Source organism: Heterocephalus glaber, unplaced genomic scaffold (assembly GCF_053883595.1).
Source record: "Heterocephalus glaber isolate CG9 unplaced genomic scaffold, H.glaber_assembly_v1.0 deba00000331, whole genome shotgun sequence".
Taxonomy (NCBI): domain Eukaryota; kingdom Metazoa; phylum Chordata; class Mammalia; order Rodentia; family Bathyergidae; genus Heterocephalus; species Heterocephalus glaber.
Genome location: NW_028258142.1, coordinates 63,183,917 through 63,208,799, shown reverse-complemented (window position 1 = coordinate 63,208,799; position 24,883 = coordinate 63,183,917). Strand labels below are relative to the sequence as shown.

The following is a 24,883-nucleotide window of genomic DNA, read 5'->3' as shown; positions in this document are numbered from 1 at the left end:
CCTTGCTTGTCCACAGCCTGTCTCAGGGGCTGCCGGGAGGTTGTGTGCTCTCTGCATCTGTCCTCACCCTCCTCCCCAGGCTCTGGGACCCACCACGGGGGGACCTGACATTGCTGTTGCTTCTCCACTGTTGCTTCTCCCTGCTCAGTGCAGGCCTGGTGCTCAGGAGACAGCCACTCACGAGTGAAGGTGATGGTGCCTGGAGCCGCGACCCCAGAGCAGGTCTTTGTGGCACTGCTCTTGCTCCTTGGGGCCTGGGTGGCTGCTGCAGGTGGTCAGCACACTTCAGGGAGTCCCAGCTGAAGAGGTGCAGAAGGGCCTGTGCCAGCCAGGAAGGTGCCAGCCTCTGCCTGTGCTCTCGGTCCTCCCTCTCCGTCCAGCACAGACTCTGATGGGTTAGCCTGGTCCCCGCTGGCTTTCCACACCTCCCTCTACCTTCCCTACCTCTTTGGCTCTCTCAAAATCAAAGTTAAAGAAAATGAAATACTCACTTACATGGAAATGCTGTATTAACATTTCAATGAGGGAAAAAAACCAATAAAATGGAAATATGACAGTTCCCGGAGCCTTGAATAACAGAAGAAGCATATTTTTAACTCCATGCAGATTTGGATGCCCCACTCACTCACCAGGGCGCATGCAGAGCGTTTGTGTTGAAATGACAAGAGAATTGCCCTGGGTGACAAGACTTGGTGTGGCTGAGTGCCCGGTTGGCACTGAACCCTCGGAGACAGCCATGGGTCGTGGTCTGGAGTGACCGCAGACGAGCTGTGAGCCCCTGGCATCTCACATGTGAGCAGAGCGAAGCTGCTCTCTACCTGGGGAGAGATGGCATCAGAAGAGATGACTGGGTTCACCTCAGAAGGTCTGAGAGTGCCCAGAAAAGCTTGCTCTCTGGGGGTCACCAGAGACAGGGTGTAGCTAGAGAGCCTGCAGGGCTCAGCAGAGCCACGGCTGTTGTTTAGAGGTGAGCCTGGCCAGGTGTCTCCTCTGCATCCTGCGCGGCCCCTCCCTCCGTGAGGAAGAGCGCCCTCTGTCTACAGCCCTCACCAGCGCTTCCTGGGGCGGTAAGCGAAGCGGGTGGACAGAACAGGAGCGGATGGCATGGTGGTGTCACAGTGGGGTGGCTCTTCCAGAGAAGAGGCAGCTTGGCCTTGCCCAGAGAAAATCCTCCCGGGCCACAGGCGGGGGGCGAGTCTCAGGGCTCAGCCTCCAGGTGCTTCCCGCGCCCAGGCTGGCTCCTCAGGGCTTTGCTCCTGACCCCAGGCCTCTGCTCCCTGCCAGCCCTCTCCCCGTCCTGGACCTCTTTTGGGTCTCCTCTGTGCCCCGTGTGCTGGCCAAAGCAGCAGTCCGGCCATGGGCTCACTTGCCTGCAGCCACTGTGTGCCTCGAGCAAGCAGCCTGGACTTGGCCAGCACCTGTACTGGGACAAGCCAGTGGCTGCCATTGCACAGCCTCCTTTGGGGCCCCTTCCTTTGCCTGGGCTGCCTTCTCTGTCTATTACAGTCTGTCTGCTCTGCTAGTGGATGCCTCTCTCCCTGTCCTTAGAACATTTCGGATGTCTCCTTAGGAAAACTTATTTCTTCCATTTCACCCCTTCCTTTTCTCCCTCATGCACCCATCATATGTGATTATTTTAAATGGTCGCCATTCAAGGGTGGGGCTCCTGGATGGTGGGATGAAGACTGTTGAGTCTGCCATTGTTCCTCCAGGATGTAAAAACACACATTCACGCTGTCGACGAACTTGTGAAGACGCGCACCTCCAGAAACAGCCAGCGATTGGACCCACAGCCTTTGGCACTGAGTTCCATCTGCAGCACTCATGTAGTCAGGCCTTGGGGACGGGTCAGAACGCCACCCCTGTGACAAAGGGCATCTTCTTTACAGGAAGCTGACAGGCAGAAAAAGGAGATTTCCTAGCTGGCTTCCATGCCTGAATAATTTTGTCGTTGTTGGGGTTTTTTTGCCTTCTGTTTGATTTATATTTAGAAGTAATTATAATGCTTGATTACAAAGTAAATTAAATGAACCATTATTATGAAGTTAAAAATCTATGTTAATAGAATAATAGTATGAATTATAATATGCTGTTTTATAATTTATATTAAAGATGTTGCTAATTTATGTAACAAACATACATGAGAATAATAGAATACAACTTGATAAAAGATATCATTCACTTTTATCCATTTTGGGTCATCACATTGCAGATGTATAAAACAACAGAATGACTTGTAAATACACCATATGGTCTGCTCCATTGTTTATCCTGGTAAGTGAGATAAAGTACTTATTCAACATTAAAAAATGAATAATTAATAAAGCCCTCTCTAAATGCGCATTTGGAACTTGGTGAAATTAGAAAAGTTTTATACAATCAGAGATAGGAATTCACTTAGATTATGAAATAAAAATTAATAATTATAGTCCAGATCTTGAACAATAAATATAATGGATAGATGTTATTCTCCCACGAAGAACTGAAGATCAGTTAACTTAGCCAAGTAACAGCATATTTTCAGTTTAATTCCATTTTAAAGAGAATTTCAGAACCAATCTTTAGCATTTTTTCCAAATCACAGCAAGGAAGTAATCAGCAGCTTTAAGAGTCCCTTAGTACTCATTGACTTAATAGACAATTACAGCATATTGTGTTTTTTTCAAAAAAGTTAGCTGTTTTAGAGAAGTCCCTAATTACAGATTTACATGATAGACTTATCAAGAAAACATAATGCATTTCAAAAATGTACTTACAGTCCTAATGGCGTTGCCTGTCCTGATGCTTCTAGTTGAAGTGCTCAGCCAGTATTGGTGTTGGGGCCTTCTGCAGTGTGAAGGCAGAAGGCTTTCGCTTTGCTCCGGCTCTCAGCCTTGGGCTGCCCGGTGCTAACTCAGGTCCACGCAGCCCTGTTCGCCGCTGGTCCCTGTCCACAGAGGAGGCCTGGTGTGGCCAGGAGTCTGAGCCAGCACAGTACTGAGCAGTAGCTGTGTCCCTGAGAGGCACAGCTCCGTGTGGAGCTAAAGTACACGCGATACCCTCATCTTTCTAAGAGGCGTGAAGTACCTCAGTGGCTGGAAAGGGAGGTCCACCAAGCTTTCTCCTGTCCCAGCTTCCGACTCATCCCTGGGCTTGGACTAGTGGTCGTCAGTGGAAGTCAGTGGGGATGCTGAGTTAGGCACCAGATCTTTTAAGGTTCTTTGAGAGATTTTAACCTTATTCAGAAGACTAATGCCTTCTACAAGGGAAGGAAATTGGAGGCAGTTAGTACATCCCTGCCCCTCATCAGGGCCCTGCCGCGCCTGGTGACAGACACCTGGAACAGCTGGGCTGCTGGCTGACAGGCTGACCGCGTGACCCCAGGAAGGGCCGCACAGCTTCCAGTTGCTGCGGAAGCTGCATGAAGTTTATCTGCTGTCTCCAGTGCGCTAAGCACTCGGCTGGGACTGCAAGTCCTTGGGGCCATAAGCTCTACTCCGGTGAATTTGATGTCCTGGGTGTCAGAGGAGAGCAGGTCCTCAGAGCCCGGGGCGCTGCCAGGCCTGCTGCCGAGTGGTGGCATGACTGTGGCTGCTTCCCCTGCTGCACACCCAGTTCGGGTGCCAGGAGAAGCTGTCTGGGACAGAGCAGCGCCTGCTTTCAAAATAGGAGGTCAGGGAGGATGAGTGTGTGAGGGAAGTGGCTTTCCTGACCAGCTCAGTGGTACGACCTCTCCTACCCCTTGGAAAACATTTTATCCACTTGTCTTTCGTGGTATTAAAAGGCTAACAAATAGTTGACAGTTTCATCTTACAAATAGGTGTGTCCTTAAATGACTCAGGAATGAACCTAGAAACAAATATTTTTATTTGTCTAAGAAACATTAGGTTTCTTAAAACATTCTTCACATAAATATATAATGCTCATTTTTAAAAACATTTTACTCTCCATTCTAAGCAGTCAAGAACCAAGAATTTGTGAAAAATAAACTTAGAGAACTAAAATTTGTTTTAACTCCTAGGGAACTAAGAGCTCTTGGCTTATTAATTTTACTACTGATTTATGTTCATGTGTACCTGAGTATTCATTTCAAACCAGAAAGGAATAAGGGGCCCAATGTATAAATAAATTAAAAAGCAAAGCAAAGGAGAGATAACAGCAAACAGGGAGACGGATCTTTTGGAAATGGGAAGGGGACCAAGACATAGAGGGATTTAAGGAGAGAAGGGGATGTAGAAAGGATGAAGATGTGGTATGTGTTATATGTGTGTATCAGTTCCCCGCGGTGAATGGAGTCATGTACTGCAGACATGTACTAATAAAAATAAAACTTTAAAAATAGGGGTTTTCTCCTTAGTAAAGCAGTTTCACTTCAACCCTAAGGTTGTTACCACGGTGCGAGGTTGGCACATTTGCAGGGTCTTTGGGGAAGCAGCTCTCAGCACCCGTCCGCTCAGTGCGGAAGCAAAGTCAGAGCAGCTCTGACCAGCCGGCAGCCTCTCCCTGCCATCCTTGACTTCATTCCTGCCCCTCCAGACTTCTGCCATGTTTTACTCACCCGCTGGCAAGTATTCTTGACACTACTTCTAAGCGAGCTCACATTCAGTCCTTCACGAGAATTTTCTGTGTGTACTGTTGACTCGATGACTCCCAAATAGTTGCAAGTCTTAAGGACCAGACAGTGCTGGGAGCACACCCCTGTATCCTTCCGCTTTGCTAACCCTCCCCCTCCCCCAAGGCCTCATCCCCATGAACGCCCACATTCTCCTTAATGCTGCCTCGCTAGACTATTTTCCTGAACAATAAAAGCTTTTATTGTCCCAAGGAATTGCAAAACAGAGTAAAAGAAATATGGTTATGAAAGTTTTATTCTTTAATGTACAGTTTATAGTTTTTAGATGGACAAGAACATCTTCCATCATTTCTTTTGAAGTCAGCATTGTCTTTTATTGCAATGTGCTTGTTTTGTAATGGAAGTTATTAGGAGAGAAGAGACATCTTTTATGTAATACCTCCCACCAAACTTCGCTGTAGTGCCAAGCGGTGAGGAGCCATTCAGCAACGGCGTGGAGTCACAGCTTGTTCTTGGGTTGTAAATTTAGGGAGTAAGGCAAAAAAAAAACAGGGTTCAGCCACACTCAACAGAAGATATGCCCTGGAGGTGGCGGTCACTGAGCTAGACTTCGACTCGAGTCGTGTCCCACGAGGAAGTCTCTGGAGTGAGTGGAGGGCCAGGCTGTGTGAAGACTCTATCACCTATTTTAGTACTAGGGCCACTTCAAGTTCAGAAACTGCTCACATTTTAGGAACATTTGGGGCTAAGACCATGTATAAGGTGATAGGACTGGGTCAGCTAGCTTTGCAGGTTCCTTTCTTTCCCTGATTTCTCTCCCTCTCCCTCTCCCTGTCTCCTCTCTCTCTCTCTCTCTCTCTCTCTCTCTCTCTCTCTCTCTCTCTCTCTCTCTCTCTGCTGTCCCTCCCTCCCTCTTTGGTGTGTGTGCATGTGTATGTGAATTTGTACATATTCTGGAATTCCATTCTGTTCATCTCAGGTATTTGATCATCTCGATATGCATGACTACCCTTGCTATCTTCTAAAGCTAAGATTAGTTGGGCCGGGAATTTAGCTCAGTGGTTTCGCCGCCTGCTGCACCAAGTGCAAGGACCCGAGTTCGATCCCCGGTACCAAATATGCTAAGATTAGTTGAGGTAAGAAAGTTTGTATACACATAAACATATTAAATTTTGATTATTATATAAAGCACATAACAGAATGAAGGGAGAAAGCAACAAAAACACAGTAATATTTGGGTACTTCAGTGCCCCACTTTCTGTCTGGTAGTGCAAATCAATAGGAAAACATTATTCTAGATAACACTACAAACCAAATGGACCCAGCAGACATAGAGAACATTTTATTCCAACAGAGTATCCATTCCAATGCGCAAGAACGTCCTCCAGTGGAGATCATATTTTGGATCCCAAAATAAATCTTAACAAATTCAAGAAGTTTCAAATAATTTAAACAATCTTCTTAATCTACAATGATATAAACATGGAGATGAATAGTAAGGAGATATTTTGGAAATTCCCCCAAAATAGAAAATTAAACCCTGAACAACCACTGGGTGAAAAGGGGAAATGAAAAGGCAAGAAAAAAGAATCACATGACAAACTAAAATGGAAACACAACTTGCCAGAACTTATAGGATACAGAAAAAGCAACGCGAAGAGAATCTGTAGCAATAAACACCTCCTTCGATAAAAAGGAAAGACGTCAGATGAACAACTGGGCTTCACACCTCAAGGAACAACATAACAAGAAGAAACTGGGCCAGAAGTCAGCAGAAGGAAGCGAGTTATAAAGATCAAAGAAAACCAAGTAAGCTGGGAAGACAGAAGAAGAAAGCAACTGAAAGCTGGCATTTGAAAAGATAAAATTGACAGAGCTTTAGCCAGACTAACCAAGAAAGAGGCGATGCAATTGATGCTACAGAAGTGCAAAGGGTTCTGAGAGACTACTGTCTTCTTGGCCTCTCGGTGTTCACAGGACAGCGGAGTCGCCTAAGACGCATCTGTGGGAATGGATCCCCACCCCGAGGCGGCCCAAGGCTGCATACGGGATGGAGAAAGTTGACTCCAAAGCTGAGAACAGAGCCATGGTTATCAGGCATTGCATGGTGGGGGAAATGGAGCCATGTAGGTGTGGAGATGCAAACTAAGCTGTAAGGTGAGTAAGTACTGGGATCTAATAGCGTCAGCAGCGATGGCCTGCTCATGTGTGCAGTGTGTACACATACCAGATCGTCACTCAGGATGTCTTAAATGTACACTGTGTCTGTCGCTTAAACGTTTTAAAGTAAAAAGGATTATAGCACTTGCTTATCGTACAGCATTGCAGAGTCAGAAAGAGCACAGACCTCCAAGTTAGGAGCTGTGAATTCTTGTGCTAGCTACCATAATGTCATTTGTAAAGTGACACTAAATTATTTGTCCTTCTAAACTTTTATTTACTAAAATAAGCATATGGCTCAGCTCAGTGGTTCCAAACCTGGATGGGGACACTTACAAAACAAGATCTGCAGGGTTGCCTCTAGAATTCCAATTTTGTGAGACCCCAAAATGTATATATTTAAATACCTTTGGATCTCTTCCAGTTCGAATCCCAGTAGCAGGATCGCTGTCCTTCTTGAAGGTTCCCAGGGCCCCTCGACACTGTGTGCATGGGCTATGACCCCCCAGGCCTGGTGTACTATTGTCCTACGGTTTCAGACCATGCAAGGTGCCCAGTGTGCAGACCAAGCTCTGTGAAGGCTCACACAGGCATGGGCAGGTTAGAATCTGAGTGGGCAGACATGTGACTGGAGCTTTCTCTCTTTCCCCAAGTCTGTGGGCAGTAAAGTGAACATCATCTTTTGCTGTGTACCCAGGCAGCACGTGGGAAGTTCCGTTTGTAACCTCCTGGCATGTCCCGCACCCCAGGGGACAGCACTGACACCTGCACTATGGAGGCTTCTCCCTGTCACAGCTCCCAGAGGCATGGACAGCTGTCAGTGCAAGGCATGGGAGGGAAGGCCAGCTGCCCTCCAGCCCATCCACTCCATCAAGGCATCAGTTACAGACCCCAGGGAGGAGGCTTCCTACCGCTGAGCAACATTGCAGTTCTAGAGGAATGTTGTTGCTTATAGGTAGACTCAGGGCAGAAGCCATGGGGAATAATGTAATTAGAATTTACACACACACACACACACACACACACAGCTTCTCAAATGCCTCCTGACACTTTCTGTTAAGAATCTCAAGAGCTTATTGGTCCTAAAAACTCTTCTTAAGATGGCCACGTGTGGTCAGTTTGTGAAGGACACACGGACACTGTAGTTATTACTTCAGATGACTCTTCGGGTGGTTGGAAAGATGTTACAGTCCCTATGCTCGGAGGTCTTGTGTTAGAGAGTGCATTCTTCTAAGTAACTTTCCTATGTTTATATTTTTTGTTGGGAGACCAGATGACATTTCTATCAGCAACTACTTGGATGGAGTTTTTATTGTTTAGGCAGGGAATTGCGTGTGACATCTTCGATGGAGCTGTGTTGTACTCAGGTTATCTTGATTCTAAGGAGGAAGGGAGCAGATCAAGAATTGGGCAAGTTTTGAAGCAGTTCCTAAGCTACCGAGATACACTTACGTTAGGCCTGTTCCTCTCCTCCCATCCTTTGAGTGACAAAGATCCCACCAATCAGGAGGGCACCTGTCATCCTCCTTTCCACCTGAGTGTGGCCTCACTGACGAGACAGGGCAGCGTAATGAATGAGAGTGTGAATGAGAGACTGCAGAGGAGAGAACGAAGGACAATGGGAGTGGGGGGTGCATCCCAACAGCCTCACTTAGGTGACATGGAAAAATACAATTCCCCAGAACCCAGTCAAGTTTTTGTTTTTCATATCTGATTTCATACAAAAGCCTTAAGAGATCCAGGACAAAGAAAGTAGTGCGAATCTGTGTACTGCCTTTAACAGTATGTGTATAAAGGGTAAGATTTAAAAGAGAGATGCATATATTTGGATCACACACGCTTGTTTCTTTCATTAAAATAACAACACAGGTGAAACGGGGCTGGCTCATGAGCCAGAGTTTGTTTTGAACACCATAGCTGGCATGCCTCTCCTCAGCCTCTCCCAGTAGGGAGCCCTGTGCAGTCTCCGGCCTCTGACGGTTCGGTTCCATGTCTGTGGTGTCTCCAGTACTGGGTTGGAACCATGTCCACAGAGGCCTGTTCTGTCCTGTACTCGAAAGAGGGCCCAGTCCTGTGTATTACATTGGGGCATAAACTGTGATATACACTTTTTTCCCTCTAAAGTGTTGACATGACGTGTTGAATGAAGAAACAGCTCCAGTGGGGTCCACGATCTTCCTTTCCTGCTAGTGCCACGCTGTCCGTGTACCAGCTAAACTGCAGCATCTGTCCCTGACCGGGTTTTTATCTGAGCTCATCCTTCCCTGAGATCTTTGGGGAATTAACCAGTTATCCACTGTGTCATTGTCTCTTATTTAAATCTCAACGTATGATGAATGCATTCTGCTATGCTTTGCTGAGAAAATATTTGTCCGTTCTTTATGACAACAGCCTCTGGTCTCCCTGTAAGTAATAAGCAAAGCCCAACCTAACATGTTTCTCTTTCTGCCTTCACTACTCAGAAGCCCTGTCAGACCTGTGGAGGAGGATTATAGAAGTCCACTCTCCTGCTCTCTCTGCTTACCCCATGATCATGTCTGTGGCATGGAGGTGGGTGGCATCATTATATTTGCCGGGCTTCTTCAGGATCATCACATTTTTAGTGTTTTCATGTGGTAGGAGCTGGTTAGATTACCTTTACTAATATTGCTACAGTTTCACTTTAAAGGTTTTTCTAGATCATCAAGTAAGTCTAAAGTTCACATTTTCAGGAACTTAAAAAAATTATTTTATTGCTGTTTCATTTCACAGAATTATTCTACTGTTTTATTCATGTACCATGAAATATAACTACCTGAAATTGGGTCCAAGCAACCGTAGGTTTTGGTTGTACAGCTTTCTTCTGTTTGAGCAACTCATTATTACAGAACAATGGGTGTTTGTTGCCCCGGTTTCCATTAGGAAATGGGGAATAGATATGATTAGCTTATAATTTCTGTTCAAAAGGTAATGCTTATTTGCAGTCTCCAACATTTAAGGCTAATTATTTCCTTAAACCTTCTTTGCGAATGATGTTATAAATTTCCTGGGTGGGAGAGGGTAGAAAAACAAAACCAGAAAGTCACAAAGACCCTCCTATGTAAAACAAGGATGACCAACATATTGGGGCCGCTTGTTTTATCTATGGATCTATTTGCTGCAGTTCTGAGTTTAAGACTCCATCACCTCCCAGTCTCAGCCCCAGTTGTTGACCCACAGCCCATTCTGCCAAGAAATAAAGCTGTCGGTGGTGACTTCTGTCTTCTGCCCTCAGGGACCCACCAGGCCCTCCTGGAAGGGTGCTTTGTTTGGTGTCTCCTCCATGGACGCTGGGCTCCCTGCTCCCAGTCCCGCTTCACGTGGACGCCACTGCCCCGCCCTCATCCTGTCCACGTGCTGGGACTTTTCCTGCAATTAGATATTCTCTTGGATCTTCAGACGTTCCCTCTACTGAAATATTCTCCGGTCCACTCAAAGAGAGTAAGAAAAGGCCTTCTGTGGCCATTAGCCCACTTGTTATAAGCACGGTTATTCTGCTTTTCACTTTCTCCGCCTTGCCCATGGCCTGTGTCTGCATGCATCTTCCCCCCCGACTGCAAGCTGAGCTTATCTGGTGGTTTGTTCCGTCTTTGGCACTAGGCGGCTCACTCCAAACAGTACAGTCTCCCCGTTTTGGTAGTGGCCAAACCCCTAGTATGTGGAGTACTGTCTAGCACATGAACACTCTGTCTCTTTATTAGGCAGTAACCCTCAATGATTATTTTTATTTTAAAACCAAGAAGATCGAGTATCTTGATGTGGTCAAATAATAAGGTGAATGTTTAAATTTCAAAATTTATTACAGTGAAAGACAAACGGCTACTAATTCTCCTAAAAAGCCACCTGCCTTTATTTCAAACACACTTATCCCATCTCTCTTGCCACTTCCTGAAGGAGTTCTGGGAGTCTTCTTTTGTGAGTGTCTTTAGCTGTGTTGCTGTGGCTGCCTTGATGTCCTCAATCAGCTCAAAATGCTTCCTTTTCATGGCCATTTTTGACTTTGGAGAGAAGTCAGAAGTCACACGGTGTCAGGTCTGGTGAGTAAGGTGGATGAGCACAGGTTGCCATGTTCTTACAAAGCTGCCTTCCATTGGATGGCGCTCAGTGGCAGGATTCACCATGGTTTTTTTTTTTTTGGTCAATTAAGTAAAGACACTCAGGAAAGAGGACTCCAGAACTGCTTCAGAAAATGACAAGAATGGTGGGATAAGTGTGTTTGAAGCAAAGGGAAGTAATGTGAGAAAAATTAATGTGAATGTGTCTTTAATAATTTTTAAAATTTAAACATTCACCATATATTTAAATCACACCTCATAACTTGTCTGTTTCTATTGATGTTTAAATCTATTTCCCTTTTCAGAGAAGCAGTGTCTATATAACCTCTAGTGAACGTTACCATCCAATGCTAATGTTTTCTCTTTATAAAAACAACTTCCTAAATGAAGGGGGTCAAATTGAATACTTTTTCAACAATGAGTAATTAGTGTTGAAATAAGACAAGAATGCTCATCTTGATCTTTATTTTCTGTTGCTGGTCAGCATCCGTCTGCAGCTAAAATATATATTTAAATGACTACAAGATCCCCTTCATTTGCCTTCATCAGTGCCAGTATTATTGTTCTGCTCTGGGTCATCACAATACTGAGTAAACTAACAATTCTCAGGTTCCATCCCTACCCATCCTGGGTGGAATGAAACGCCTCCTCGTTTACATCACTCAAGTCGCCAAATAAGAAAGGACCAGTCCCAGTCTCATTTTCTAGTGACCAGTGCAGCCTCTTACTCATTGGTTTTGCCTTGATACCTTACGTAACATCTTTCTGTGACAGTACATCAGATCCCCACCTGCAGCTCTGCTGGTGTTTTTTTTTTAGGGAATTGATTGATTGCACAAAAGGAAAAAAATAAAATTGCTGTTGTATCCTAAGACTTTTTCAGCTGCAAGTAGCATAAAAGCTGCTTGCAGCAGCTTAATTCGAGAGAAGACTGATTTTCCTCCAGGCTGAATCACTGGTGTTGAGGGTCCCCGGCTGGCAGTGCATGGTGCAGGCTCCCTCTGGCCTGTCTCTTCCCTCCTCAATGCCTTTGCTTTTGTCCTTGTGCTGTCACCTTGTGAACTTCACATCTGCATAACAGGAAGTTCAGAAAAAGGGTAAGTGGGCAAAGCATTGTCCATCCTCTTCCGCCATGCCTGGGAGAGAAAGGCATTTAGAGTCAGCCTTGCAGGGCCTTCCCCTAGGTCCTATTGTCCTGGACAGCGTCAAACGACTGCATCTGGATGTGAGAACTATTGGAAAGATGACATTTCTAGTGGAGCATATAGCTGTCCTGAACAAAATCAGGGTTTGCTCATCAAGGAAGAGGGAAATGCACTTCGGGTGGACAGCTCAGAGCCGTGGTAACTACAGGGCTCCCACGAGGACAGGGTACCACAGTCTCGTGTTAGGATGAAGCAGTGGTCCTTTTACAGGTAGTTCACAGTTGGTACGGATATTTTCTGCTTCTTTTTTTGTCCTTGTGAAAAGATCTTGGCCATTAGATTTACTCCTGCTGAGTAAAATTTTTATTGAAGACTTAGAATGAATCAGAGGTTATTCCTGCTCCTTGAGGTAGTGAGTGGCTCACAGTACATACTTAGAAGTGAGAATAAAATCATGACTGTTCACTGCATTGTGATCAGGATCTACCCAGATAATGGCTACAGGTGTTAATGGCTATTGTTATTTATTCAGAAAGCATACTTACTACCACCTGCCCTTCACTGCTTTAGTGGGTGGTAGGGACATAGTAGTTCGCAAGTCACACTAGGAAGGGGGACCAGGTGGTAAGCAAATATACTGGGGATATTTCTTAATCTCAGAAGAAATGGTAAAAAGAAGACTTAAAAGAACAAGCCCAGAGATAGTCTCTCTGAAGAAATGAGGTGAGAGCATTTTTTTCCTGAGACCTACATCTCCAAATATTCATATTATAAGTAAGATATTTTTGGCAAAAATAATACAATTGTTTTCTGTAGAGAAACATTAATGAGATCATAGGTTCCCTTTAGCTTAGAGGCAATTATGTGAGCTGCTATAGAATGTACAGGTCCTTTCTCCCCAGTGGCTGGTTCTCCAATCACCGTTGAGCCAACCCATGATGCATCATCGCTTAGAACTTAACAGGAAAATCATGCAGTTCCTTGCATTTTTTATTCTTCTCTTCTCACCTCCATTTGCTATGTCCCTGGCTGTGATCCCTAATGTGACAGCTCCCATCCCAGTGACTGGATCATGCCTCTCCTTCTACTCTAACAAAGGGAGAATCGCAATACCCACCCGGGATTGGAGACAAATATGTGGAGATTAATTTTGAAACTTTCGCTTTAAACCTTGATTTAATCTAGTGGGCTCAATACCACTGAAGGCAGTGTGGAGTAGCATTGGCCGTGCAGCGAGTATGGTCCACTCCCAGCTGCACAGAGCTGGCTGAAGGTCGGTACAAGTTTGGGAGTTTAATATCCCAACCTGTGGAATGGGGCTTTGCTAGTGTACCATGAGGAACAATTTGGGGGAAAGACTGTTTGTACACCCCATGATTCTTTCTTTTCTCTTGGATGCCTTTATTTACTAGGATACAGTATATTTCTTATTTAGTGACTTGCTGAAAGTTTTTAAACATCAGTTTCTCTGATTTGTTTAAAAGTTGTTTGGATTTTTAAGCTCTTTCCAAAGCTACCTTTGAATAGGCCAGCTCTTATTTTTTTTCTTTTTCTCCCTCAAGGTGTTTTGCATAGTTCTGAGAACATAAGGAGTGTCTGAGACATTACTTTCTTATTGTTCCATAATGTAATAAACGTGTGTTGGAGGTTTAAATATTTGTTCTAGGAACACCATACATTAGGGCCTGGCATCCACCAGTACTTCCCAGCAACATCTCTGTGCTATAATGGGAATTTCCGGTTATCTGTAAGCCTCTAGGGAAGAACCTGGAACTCACTCAATAAACACCAGGCTAGGTGCTAGAGACACTATGGTGAAATACACGCAGGCTTGCAACTTACATTCTGACACAAGAGGTAAACATTAAACAAATAACTTCATTTGATTATGCTATATAAAATGGGGCCTACCCTCTTAGAGAGTAGCCTGAGAGGGTGAAGTCTAGGGTGATTAGGAGTTATCCAGGGCAGCAGTGGGACACACATTCCCCATGCAAATGTCCTCACTTCAAAGAGAGCCTGGTCGGTTCAGAGAACAGGAAAAGGTGAGTAAGGAGGCCACATAGTGAGTAAAGAGAGAAAATCAAGGTGCAGAAGACATGGGCAGCTGGGGACGTGGGCTTACTTCGACAGTACCAAGGAGCCATGCAGAGTGGGAAGAGCCCAGTGATGGGATTCAGTTTGTTTGGAAATTATGGTTGCAGGATGGAAAGCAGGGTGGGACGAGTTCAGAACGGCTGTTGAGCTCTTCCTGGCAGAAGATGATGACTTCGATGAGCCCAGGCACACCAGTGATGATGTAAGTGCTTTATGTGTAGATAGATTAACGCTTCATGCAGAAATCTGGCCTTGAAGATAAAGCCCTGCCGACACCATGTCATGGGGTGTGTGACTATGGAAGGCACTGCTCTGGTCTCCCTTGGGTTTCTCCGTGCTCCCAGGTATTCAGTCCATAGCTGCCACACCAGCATGGGATTCACGAGCCTGTTTCAATTGCAATTCATTAAAAGTAAATAAAATTAAAACTTCGGCACCTCAGTCACATTTAGCCATCTCCCGGAGGCTTAGTGGCCCACTTGGCCAGTGGCTGCTGGAGCAGATGGCACAGCTGTGGAAGGTGGCCACCCCTGAGGACTTCTGGCCTGGCGTCCTGGAGAGTCCAGCGCTTCATCATTGTAGACTCTTGAGGGGTGGCATCTCCAGGTGAACGAGTGGGCATTCACATGTGCCTCCTTCAGAACTCCAGTCATGTGCTCTGTCCTCTGTCCCTCGGGGCTCCCTGCCACTGCCCTGCTCTGGGGCTGGGTGAATAAGCCCCTCCCTGGCAGCCCACCGCGCTCTTCTGCCCCTTCGTCAGAGCTGGCTTGCCTCCCCCATTGTCCTTGAGTGTCGCTGATTCACCTCTCTCACTGGATTGGGAAATAGGGCAGCAGGGTCCAGTGGGCATGTGCCATCTGGGGCGGCAGCTCCGAGGTTGGCTCACCCATTGATCCAAACGGCCTGATTGCTGTCCTTAATTGTGCTATTTAAGTATCAATAATCCTGAGGATGTGTGACACATAGTCTTTAAAGTTTGAGCTCAGACTTCTTTTCTTTTCTTTTTTTTTAAAGACAGGATCTCACCTTGTAGTTCAGGCTGGCCTTGAACTCTCGGTGATCCTCCTGCCTCAGCCTCCCCAGTGCTGGGATTATAAGCATGAGCCACCATGCCCAGCTTTGGGCTCAGAACTTCTGAGTGAGCTAGAAGACTAGAAAACTACAGAAGAGTTTAAAAGACAGCATTCTATGCAGCACAGAGAAGAAATTGAAATACTGAAGGTCTGTGATACTGAGAATGATGGTACATTGTTAGGAAACCAGGAGGCTCGAGACCCTGTCCTGCTGGTGGACCTCAAGCTGCTGAGGAGAGGCCTCGCCGTCAAGTCCTGGCTCCCTCTAGCTGGAGACCTCATTGTGATGTAGGTGGCTCACTGAGGTACAAGCAAGGTGTCCAAAGGCATAATGACACCAGGCTCTCCGAGATGGAAAATGAAGTGAAGAGTCCCAGAACTGGCTTCTCTTTAGAATGGAAAAGACCAAAATTTGACAGCTGTGTTTTTCAGAATTGTGTGCATGATTCATAAGGCATCAGGTAAATAAATTCTAACTTACTTGTGACAGGAAGTGCAAATCGCTTTAATAAATTCCACACTCCTTAGTGTTCAAGGAATGAGGAAAGTTTCCTGGTGGAGTCACTGTTGACTGGAGCAGTCCCGGGGACTGGGGCACGGGTGGTGGGTACTGAGCAGGCAGCTCAGGAAGGACCGGACATCTGTACGCATGACTTCGTCACCTACTCATCCCCTGTCACTGACACAGTCAATCTATGAATGTAACTGTGCACTTAACCTTTGTAAACAACTGGACACAATTGTTTTGATATCTTCTCATCTCTGGGTTTGTTTTCATGTTTTTTCTATTAACATAGTCTAAAACTGGCATAAATATGAAAGATTAAAAATGCTGTTCTTCAGCACTTATCTTTGGTGATATCTGTTGAGATGCATACATGCATACATACACGAACACACTTACATGTGTGCCAGAAATCTAGCATAACATCCCCATGGTTATCATGTATTTTGTTCTTATGTGTCAAAGAGATAGTAAACAAGAGATGAGAATTCCCACTTTTAAATTTTTACTCTTATTAGTGCACGCTCGCAGTATGCAATGATTACATTCATTGTAGAGTTGGGAGTTTGTGAGTGTACAGAACACATCTTAATTCTCTTACATCCATTCCCCCATCTCCCTCTCCCTCCCTCCATCTCTGAAAGGAGATTTTTAGATGTCACTGCCTTCTCCCAAATCCTCCATGTACTATTATAATCATTTCCAGCTTGGGTTTCCCAACAAATTGAATGATACCTCTTACAACCACTATTTGAGAAAATCCCTGGGCGAATCCTTACATTTTTTTTAAAAAAAGAAGAAGAAAAGAAAAACAAACAGAAAGCAGTTTCAGTGTCAGCTGGGCCTGGGTGGAAGAGCCCAGCTGGCTTCCGCTTCTGAAGCCTGGATAGGCACAAACTCGAGTTTGGGAAAGTGGCTCTTTCGGCTACTTTGGGATAAAGTACTGGACCTCCAGGTGCTTGCAAGTAGTGAGTGTCGTTTGTACCATTTCGTGTCTTAATGTCTAGTTCTCATATTGAAGGCCAGGTGTTTTGAAAGGAAGTAAACAGTCTTCCTAAAATAAGTTGTCAGGGACTTACATTGCACACGCTGATAGGGACCAATGCCATGGAGATGCCACTGAAGAACACTTGGAAATAGTCCCCGCATCAACAGATCTGGTAGATCCTGCCTGTCCTTTTTAGATGGATTTCAGACAGGCGTACTTAGATTTTCACTAAAACAGTCAGGGGGTTAACGAAAATCTTCAAGGCTGTTTGGAGTTCATGGAGAATCTGCATAAGCCATTATTTGAAAGAAATTTCATCAGTTCTTATCTCTATGAAAACAGGGCTTTGACATACAATTATCACACAATTTACATTTTATTTGAATGAATTTACATAGCGAATAAAATGAAGTAGCTGTAGTATTTGTTAATATAGAAGTATTTCAGGATCGTAACTTTGGAACTATAAGATAGAAATTCCCTTTGGAGCCAGGGTTCAGGATCAGATATGAGTAGCACACAAACTCTGCAAGACTTGGTCTACTTCTGTACCAGGAAACCTCCAGGGATAATTTATTTGGGAACAAATCATATTCTGTGCATGGAAAGCCAGCAGAGTTGGTAGGGCACAAGGCCTCTGGCCCCCGTGCAGGTGTGGGGTGTGGGATATGCAGGGCACCCCCTGCCAGTTTGCTGACCCTGAGACAACACAAATGGCAGAGGAGCATCTGGTGCCAGGAGTGCGGTGTTGACCGGTCCAACATGGTCTTGGGTGCTCTTTTTGCAAACCTAAAGCACAGCGCAAACTCTGTTTGGAATTCACTTGGAATGGCTGTGTCAGCCTAAGAACAAAGATGGAAGTTATTTCAGACATTGCCTTCTTTTCATGTGTTTATGGGGTGTGTGTGTGTGTGTTCAGGTTCAAGGCTTTGTCCTGGCCCTCACTGAGTGTCTAGATGCCACTTACTCTGCATACATGGGTACCCGCACCCATCTTAGCTTCTTCAGCTAGGAGTAGAACTCTTTGTAGTCAACAAAGTCAGTTTCCTTAATGAGACTGTGGCAGTCTTATTCCCTAATGATATGGTTCCCTGCTACTGACAGTGTAACTTCAGGACATAAAGAAAAAGAACAAGGTAAAGAGAGCTTGAGGCAACCATTGCAGACAGGCAGCAAATAGGCCAAGCAGAAACACAAATACAGTATGCAGAGTCTGACTGTATGAACAAACAACCCAATAAATTCTAAGAATCAAACAGTTCAGACCATTCCCCTATTAAGCAACAATATAAGAAGTTGTTAAGAACCCAAAATCCAACCACCCAGAACATGCACAAAAGCATTCGCAAATGTAACCTCAGTAATCAAGGGATCAAAGGTGATCCCAACCCTAAATCTCAGAAAAGCTGGGCTCAGTACAACGAGCACACGACAGGGAGAAAGTTTGGAGACCATAAACCAGCATCCAACTGAAACAGTTCTAAGAATTTTAAAAAGTGATTATAAAAACCCAATTATAAGATGAATGGATTGGCACATGCTCTCACACATGCACAATGAGCTAGTATCCAAGAGTTGTGTTTTGGGAACAGAACAGTACTAGGACAACAAGCAATGAGGGCCAGCGCAGCTGAGGAGTGTCTTGTGCAGTCCTGCATGCTGACGCTCAGGAAGGCCCCTTTCAGAAGCAATCAGGAGTGCAGCACTGGGATTTCCCCCTCGGTTTCTCAGATCTCAGCTGGGATGGTCTGATGTGTCTCCATGGAGACATGGGGGACCCTTTCGCTCCTGAGCCCTCTCTTTCCTCTCTCCCATCATGCTTCGAGGTAGCTACTCTTCTGTAAGGAGAACTTTCCTCAGCTATCTGCCTGCATCTTGGGTGGATTTTATCAAACATCTTCCATCCCACTTGTGACCCCTCCGGCCTCCACTCTGGACAGCCTTGGACTGCCTTTGATCAGTTGTGTCTCACCTGGCAGGCTCTCAGCTGCAGAACCACTCGAGGAAGCCCATGGACCAATCATGTCTCCCCCCGGCCCTGAGGCCTCTCCTCCTCTACCTGAACTGGTATCCTCCAGGCCAGACCGTCCATCCACACGACTGCCTTCCTGCCTCCAACCTCCACCTGGGACCCCCTTTGCCTTCCTTCTCATATTGCCTCCAACAGAGGCTAGAATCAGGGCCCCCTGAATTTTGAGAATTCTTTCTTTTTCTTTTTATGGTCTGTGTTCTCCTTTTCCTGGCTTTTCAGGGATATAATTCGTGAGAGGTGGGATTTTTTTGTTGTTGTTGTTATTGTTTTGGTATGTTTTGGTATAACTAACATAACTTTATGTCTCCATGCCCATAAAACTTAGTTATGGGTGCAATTCCAATCAGAATTCCTTCTCTTCCAAATACCGGTGCTATCACTGCATGCTGTGCTTTGCATCTTTGCTGAGAAGTCTGCTTCCAATCAGCTCTCAGCCCACAGGGTTGTTTTCCCCCACAGCTTGCCCCTTACCTCTGCAAGAATTACCCTTCTGGAAATTTTCAGAACTTACTTTTTTCCCTGATGTTCTAATGAGGACTTCTTTTCATTCATCCTGTCAGTCTAGAAACACATAACTTATTTCTGGGAAATGTGCTCCTAGTATTCTTTAATAGCACTACTGTTTCCATTTGCTTGGAATTTTCTTGTTTAGCTTTAAACTCCTTGTTCTGGTTGAAGAAATATACCCTCAAGTTCGTTTTCTAGTCTTCTATTTGAATTTTTAGTCATACTATGATGTTTCCATTTTCTAAGAGCACACTCTTATTCTTGGTTTGCTTTTCACTGCATGCTGTTCTGACTGCATAGACAGTGCACCGTCCCTTCCCTCTGTGGTAATGTGTGAAATTAGGGCCTCCCTCTTGCTTCCTGCATGACCTTTTCCCTTTCCCGGGAACGTCGCTTGGATTTTGTCAGGCCAATTGGCTTCTGCCCTGTCACAGAGAAGGCATTTCTCAAATCCTGGCCAGCCTTCTGGTGTCACTTTTGAGAGTGACCGCAAACATGCAGGGAGCTCGCTCGGGTGACTTTTGCGTGCTGTGGCCTTGTCTTTTGAGGAGGTGACACCCAAAGACACTGCTTCCAGACCTTGTCTCTCCAAGCTGTTGACTTCTAGCCCCACCAGGGTGTTGACCTCTCATCAGCCACCATGCTTTTCCAGTGCATTTCATTGTCTCTGAATTTATAGCCTCTCATTCACTTAGTATTTTACAGAGGAGAAAAGAACTTGTTATCAAAGAGAAAAGATCAATTCAATATTCCAATCTGCCATGCTTTCCCTAAGATGTTTAGCTTTTATTTACTTTATTACATAATATATTGTTTTATCAAATCTTAAAATTATAATATATAGTATACTTATAATTATATACAATCTGGAAGAAAAAGTTATGGACCAACTTGGCCCTAGCTGTGAAGGACTCACAATGGCATCTTGGTGGTGGATTCCTTCTATTTCGAGGAACATCGGTGCATCTTTGGTTATGAAGAGAGGGCCGGAACCTCAGTGGGATGAGTGAGAAGTGACAGTTGTGACAGCATCATGATTGATTGGTTTCCTACTGGTGGACATTTCCACTGTTTCTCATTTCTCTGCTATTAAGAGTGTGTGGACACATACACTAATATTTCTGTAGGATATAGTACAGCGATCAACCTTTCAATGTCCTTTACTAGGGATATGAGTGACCAGAGACCTTGGTAAAAACACAGATTCTGACTTGGTCAGGCCAGTGTGGAACCTGGAATGCTCTGTTTCTCTCAAGCTCTCACGATACCAATGCCTCTGGTTCATGCTTTGAGAAGCAAAATACAGCACACGCACACTCTTTTTGTTTTGGTAACTATTAAAATGAGAGCGAGAGAAAGTGGTGGAAATTAAAAGTGAAAAGTAGAAGAGTAAAGGATGCTTTTTTTCTAACTCTGTACACTAAGGTATCACTGGGATTTTTTTAACAAACATATTACTTTGGTCATTAAAAGAATAGAAAGCCTGACATGAGCAGAAAGATAAAAAATTAATTTAAATAAGTAACAATTTTAATAAATTAACAACTGGGTGAAAATATTTTTCTCCTTCCTGGTAATAACCAGATGGATACTCCCCATTCCTATGTAAATGGATTTTCCAGTACGACTATAACATTTCCTGTAGAGATGCTCATTTTTCTGGTTTCTTGTCTCTGCTTTAAATTAATTTCTTTCAGGTTTTTCCTGTCATCTGTAGGCTTGATGTTTCACTTAGCCCTTGTTCTGCTTCCTCTCCTAGTGGCCCAAAACTGCCCCATGTGGGCCAGTCCTTGTGAAAGCCTTTACAACTCCCACATTTTGTAAAAATGCAGAAATCTCCAGAAGGTCTCAGGTCCCTACCTTGAGGGGGGAAAATAAGGGAATTTTGAGCCTGAGGCACTGTAGTCCCAAGCACGTCTGAGAGTCAGGAAGGCATGAAGTCCCTCCAAACTGCCATGCTTTGTTTAACTCACCTCTGAAACTCTACCCTCCCAGTTAAAATTCAGCTAATAGTTTGATTTTATTTCTAACCTTGAAGTTGTTCTGCCTTAGCACTTTAGCACCTTCTTCATAGAGACAAAAAGTAAGTAAAAGACCACGTGAAATGACTTTTTGTTTCTTTAAATTTGATAAAGTTAGCATGGCCAGATGGACAAGTAAGTGGGAAAGGATTCCCAAAGGCGTGCCTTTATTTTATATGCAGGACAGTTTCTAACTCATTGTCACCTCCAGGTAAAGCTTCTGCCACACTCACAGAGCACCTCAGTGACAGGTGTGCATGGTCAGCGACACCTTTGTCACTGGCCATTTTCTTTGACTTTGTTACCACACAGTGAAATTAAACAGGGTGGAAATTTAAAAATAGCTTGTAGAAGTATTTTTACTTTAATAAGTAACAAGCAAAATGATTATCTGACTTTAAATATCCTTCATTCTCAGAAGGACATGAGTAATTGCCTGAGTTAAGAAAAGCATTGATAAGGTGGAAGAAGATCAGTCATGGAACTTTACGTGATTTCCACCCATTGCTGTAAAACCCTTGAAGGTTAATGTATGGGTCTGATTTCATGGAATTGAGGAACAATTATCTAAGGACTCATTTTTTTCTAAATTCTTTAAAAAAGAAAATTCTGTGTGGGCTACTTAGTTTTACAGCAACTGGGGCATCATTTCCAAAGATGCTGTGTCCTTTGACACCTTCTGAGCATGTTATTAAGTCCAAGATGCACAGGCACCTGAGTTGCCTAAGTTCTAGGGACTGCACCCTTATTATGACAAAAGCAGATGTGACTTCAGTTTCTGGGTAAGCACAGTAGAATATCAGCTAAGGGGAAGCCAAAATGGTATCTGATCATTTTAACCCACCTTGAAAACTAAAGTCAAAAGAGTACCAGTTTACATTATTTTTAAATTGATTTAAAATATTTATTTTTATTTATTTATTTTTTATTACCACATGAGCTCAGGTTGATCTCAGAACTCTGGAAGGCTGAGGCAGGAGGATCAAAAGTTGGAGCATAGCCTGGACAATTTAGCAACTTAGTGGGGCTGTCTCATATTTTTAGAAAAATGGGGCAGGTTGTGAAGATGTAGCTCAATGAGAAGGCCCTGGGTTCAACTCCAAGCACCTGTGTGTGAGAGAGAGAGTGTGTGTGTGTGTGTGTGTGTGTGTGAGTGTGTTCTAACTACAAAGTTATGTGCCTAAATCTGTTTAATTTTTCAAAGATGTTTTTCATATATGTCTCTATGTATATGTTTTCCTGAGTAGAATCAGACTGAATATACAATTTTTTCATTTTAAAAATAAAATACAGTTTCTCAGGTGTCAAAAATTCCTCAAATACATTAATTTGATAATATATGTTTGCCTGTGAGTTTTAAGAACACAGTATCTTTGTGTTCTGGATTCTGTTAGTTGGAAATGACCCTGTCTTATTTTTTCCTTTGAGCTCTGTCCTGTCTTGTTTTAGATTAGGGGATGCAAATAAAATTATTTTGTGTACACATGATTGTGTTCAAAGAATGTCTGCTCTATTACTTTTAGCTATCTGTATTATTCTATCTAGGCATGGTTTTTAGAAAAGCATGTGACTGGCCTAGAAAAGAAAATCCTGAATCTTTTACCATTGATAAGAGTTTAAGCTATTTGTAGTTATTTTTATAATTACTTCATATACTGGCCAGGTGTGGTTGCGCATAACTGTAATCCCAGCACTTGGGAGGATGAGGCAGGAGATACACCGCGAGTTCAAGGCCAGCCTGCACTAGTGAGACCCTGTCTCAAAAGAAGTGTGTATGTCAACATGTTTTATGCCTTAAATATTTTGCTTTTTTTCTTGTTGTTTATGATGGTGGAAAAAAGGAAAAACCTGTGTACCCTTCCTTTCTCCCTCTTTCCGTCCCTTCCTTCCTTTCCTTTTTTTCTCTCTCTCTCCTTCCTTCCTTCCTTCCTCTCAAGACCATTTTGTTGGTTGACAGCTTCCAGTTTAGAAGGAAGGCTTAGAACTATTCTAGTGGTCATTCTAATATGCTCAAATACCTTCCCAAACACACAGTCCCTTAATTATCAAAGTCATTAGAACATTAATCTGGCTTTCTTTTGGGAAAGATGAAATGCTATGTGCATTTCTTTTTTCCTAAACCAGTACACCCAGAGGTGTTAATTGAATTTGATGTTACGGATCTTACTATTTGCTTTTCATTTGTTAGAGAGAGCGATAAATTCTTGGGGCAAAAAAGAAGAAGCGGGGGAGGGCAAACATTTTTGCCATGGTATTTCCAACAGCCACGCACCTTTCTTTCCATCCATGTCACTGGCTTCTGCGATAATCCTAGTCGGTCTCAGCCCCAGCATCCTCCTTATTTCTTGGCTTAGCATCTTTTGTTCCTTGTTCTGACACACTTAGCTTCAAGGTTTGTTTTTCTTTGTCTACGGGGACCTGAATATCATGTTTGAAATATTTGCATATCAGGAAACACATCCCACCCATGAAAGGAACTTGAAAGGCCTTTTATTTTGTAGAGCTCTGTCCACACTGCATCCTCTGAGCTTCCGGATTTATATTGTGGTGGTGACAGAGTCTACTGTGAGCTGACGTGTGTGTGTGTGTGTGTGTGTGTGTGTGTGTAGATAAAGTTTTGAGTTCTCCCAGGAATATCTACATGTGGGTTTCTTTTCACTGAATTTACCTGTGATACTGGTTTCTCAGCGTGAAGCCAAAATCCTTCTTTGTGTCACCTCATTTTTTCTTGAAATACTTCTTACCATTCTGTTTCAGTTCTAGCTGTGTTCTCACGGGAATTTCTGGTAGATGCCTTGGAGCTGCTGTCCTTAGCCCACATGTCTCTCTCCCTGCTCTCACCATGCTCAGCTCTTCATTCTTTCTCTCTGAGCACCAAGGGACCACTTGGCTGCCTGTCATCCTCAGTTCCTTTGATCTCCATGTCTCCACTTGACCTTTTCCACAAGGTGACAGTGTAACCTCCTCACAAGCTTTCCCGGGCCAGCAGTGAGGATGCACCTCTGTCCTCAGGTGCCAAGTTCTGGAGGGAAGGAGCTCACACACTCATTGATCCTAACATATCCCTGGACTGGAAAACCTCATTTGTCCATTTATTTTTTCCAAGCAAAATAATTTCAAGTGGGCTCAGGCCTCTAGCAAAAGCAATATAAGAATCATCCTTATAACACCAGGTTGTAGGACAAAGGACAAATCCATCCAATCTCTGGGCCTCCATTGGTTTCCTCCTCTGCAAAACAAGATGATTGGACAAGGTGACTTCTCATTTCCTGTTTAATTTCAGTACCCTCCGTTATCCATGATAAAGGCAGTTTGGACACAAGCACTGCAATTTCTAGGCAAAAAGAGTTGGCTACTGAGTGACTAACGGGTGTGCTGGACACTGGATGAAGGAATGGTTCATGTCCCAGGTGGGAGAAAGGGGGACTGCACAAGATCTCACCACACTACATAGAAACCTATTGTTTATGTCTGGAATTTTCCATACATTTTCTGACTAGCTGTCCACAGAGCAAATAGCTAGAACCAGAGCAAATAAAACTATAGGTCAGAGGGGCCCTGATCCAATGTCTGTGATGTTGTTTAGTCTGAGAGGTATGTGTCCACCTAACTCTCTGAGATGTATAGCATTCTGCCTGGACAAGATTTATTCTACTACAAGTAACTTACTCATATGTACACTTATTAAGATGTAAATATCGAGAGTCCAGGATCTGTATTCCAAATGTAA

General features: G+C 44.1%; 1 long non-coding RNA gene across 4 annotated transcripts in view; it reads left to right on the top strand.

The window, feature by feature from the left end:
- Positions 1–15,585, top strand: part of LOC110350851 (uncharacterized) — a 216,557-nt gene extending 200,972 nt beyond the window's left edge. For 3 of the 4 annotated variants that reach the window (XR_002397767.2, XR_015444762.1, XR_015444763.1), the window contains 2 exons: positions 9,175–9,262; positions 9,966–15,585. This is a non-coding gene — a long non-coding RNA (uncharacterized LOC110350851). Of the gene's footprint in view, positions 1–5,487; positions 6,710–9,174; positions 9,263–9,965 lie in introns of those variants that run through there. The other variant, XR_002397766.2, reaches the window with a different exon arrangement.
- Positions 15,586–24,883: the final 9,298 nt, after the last annotated feature.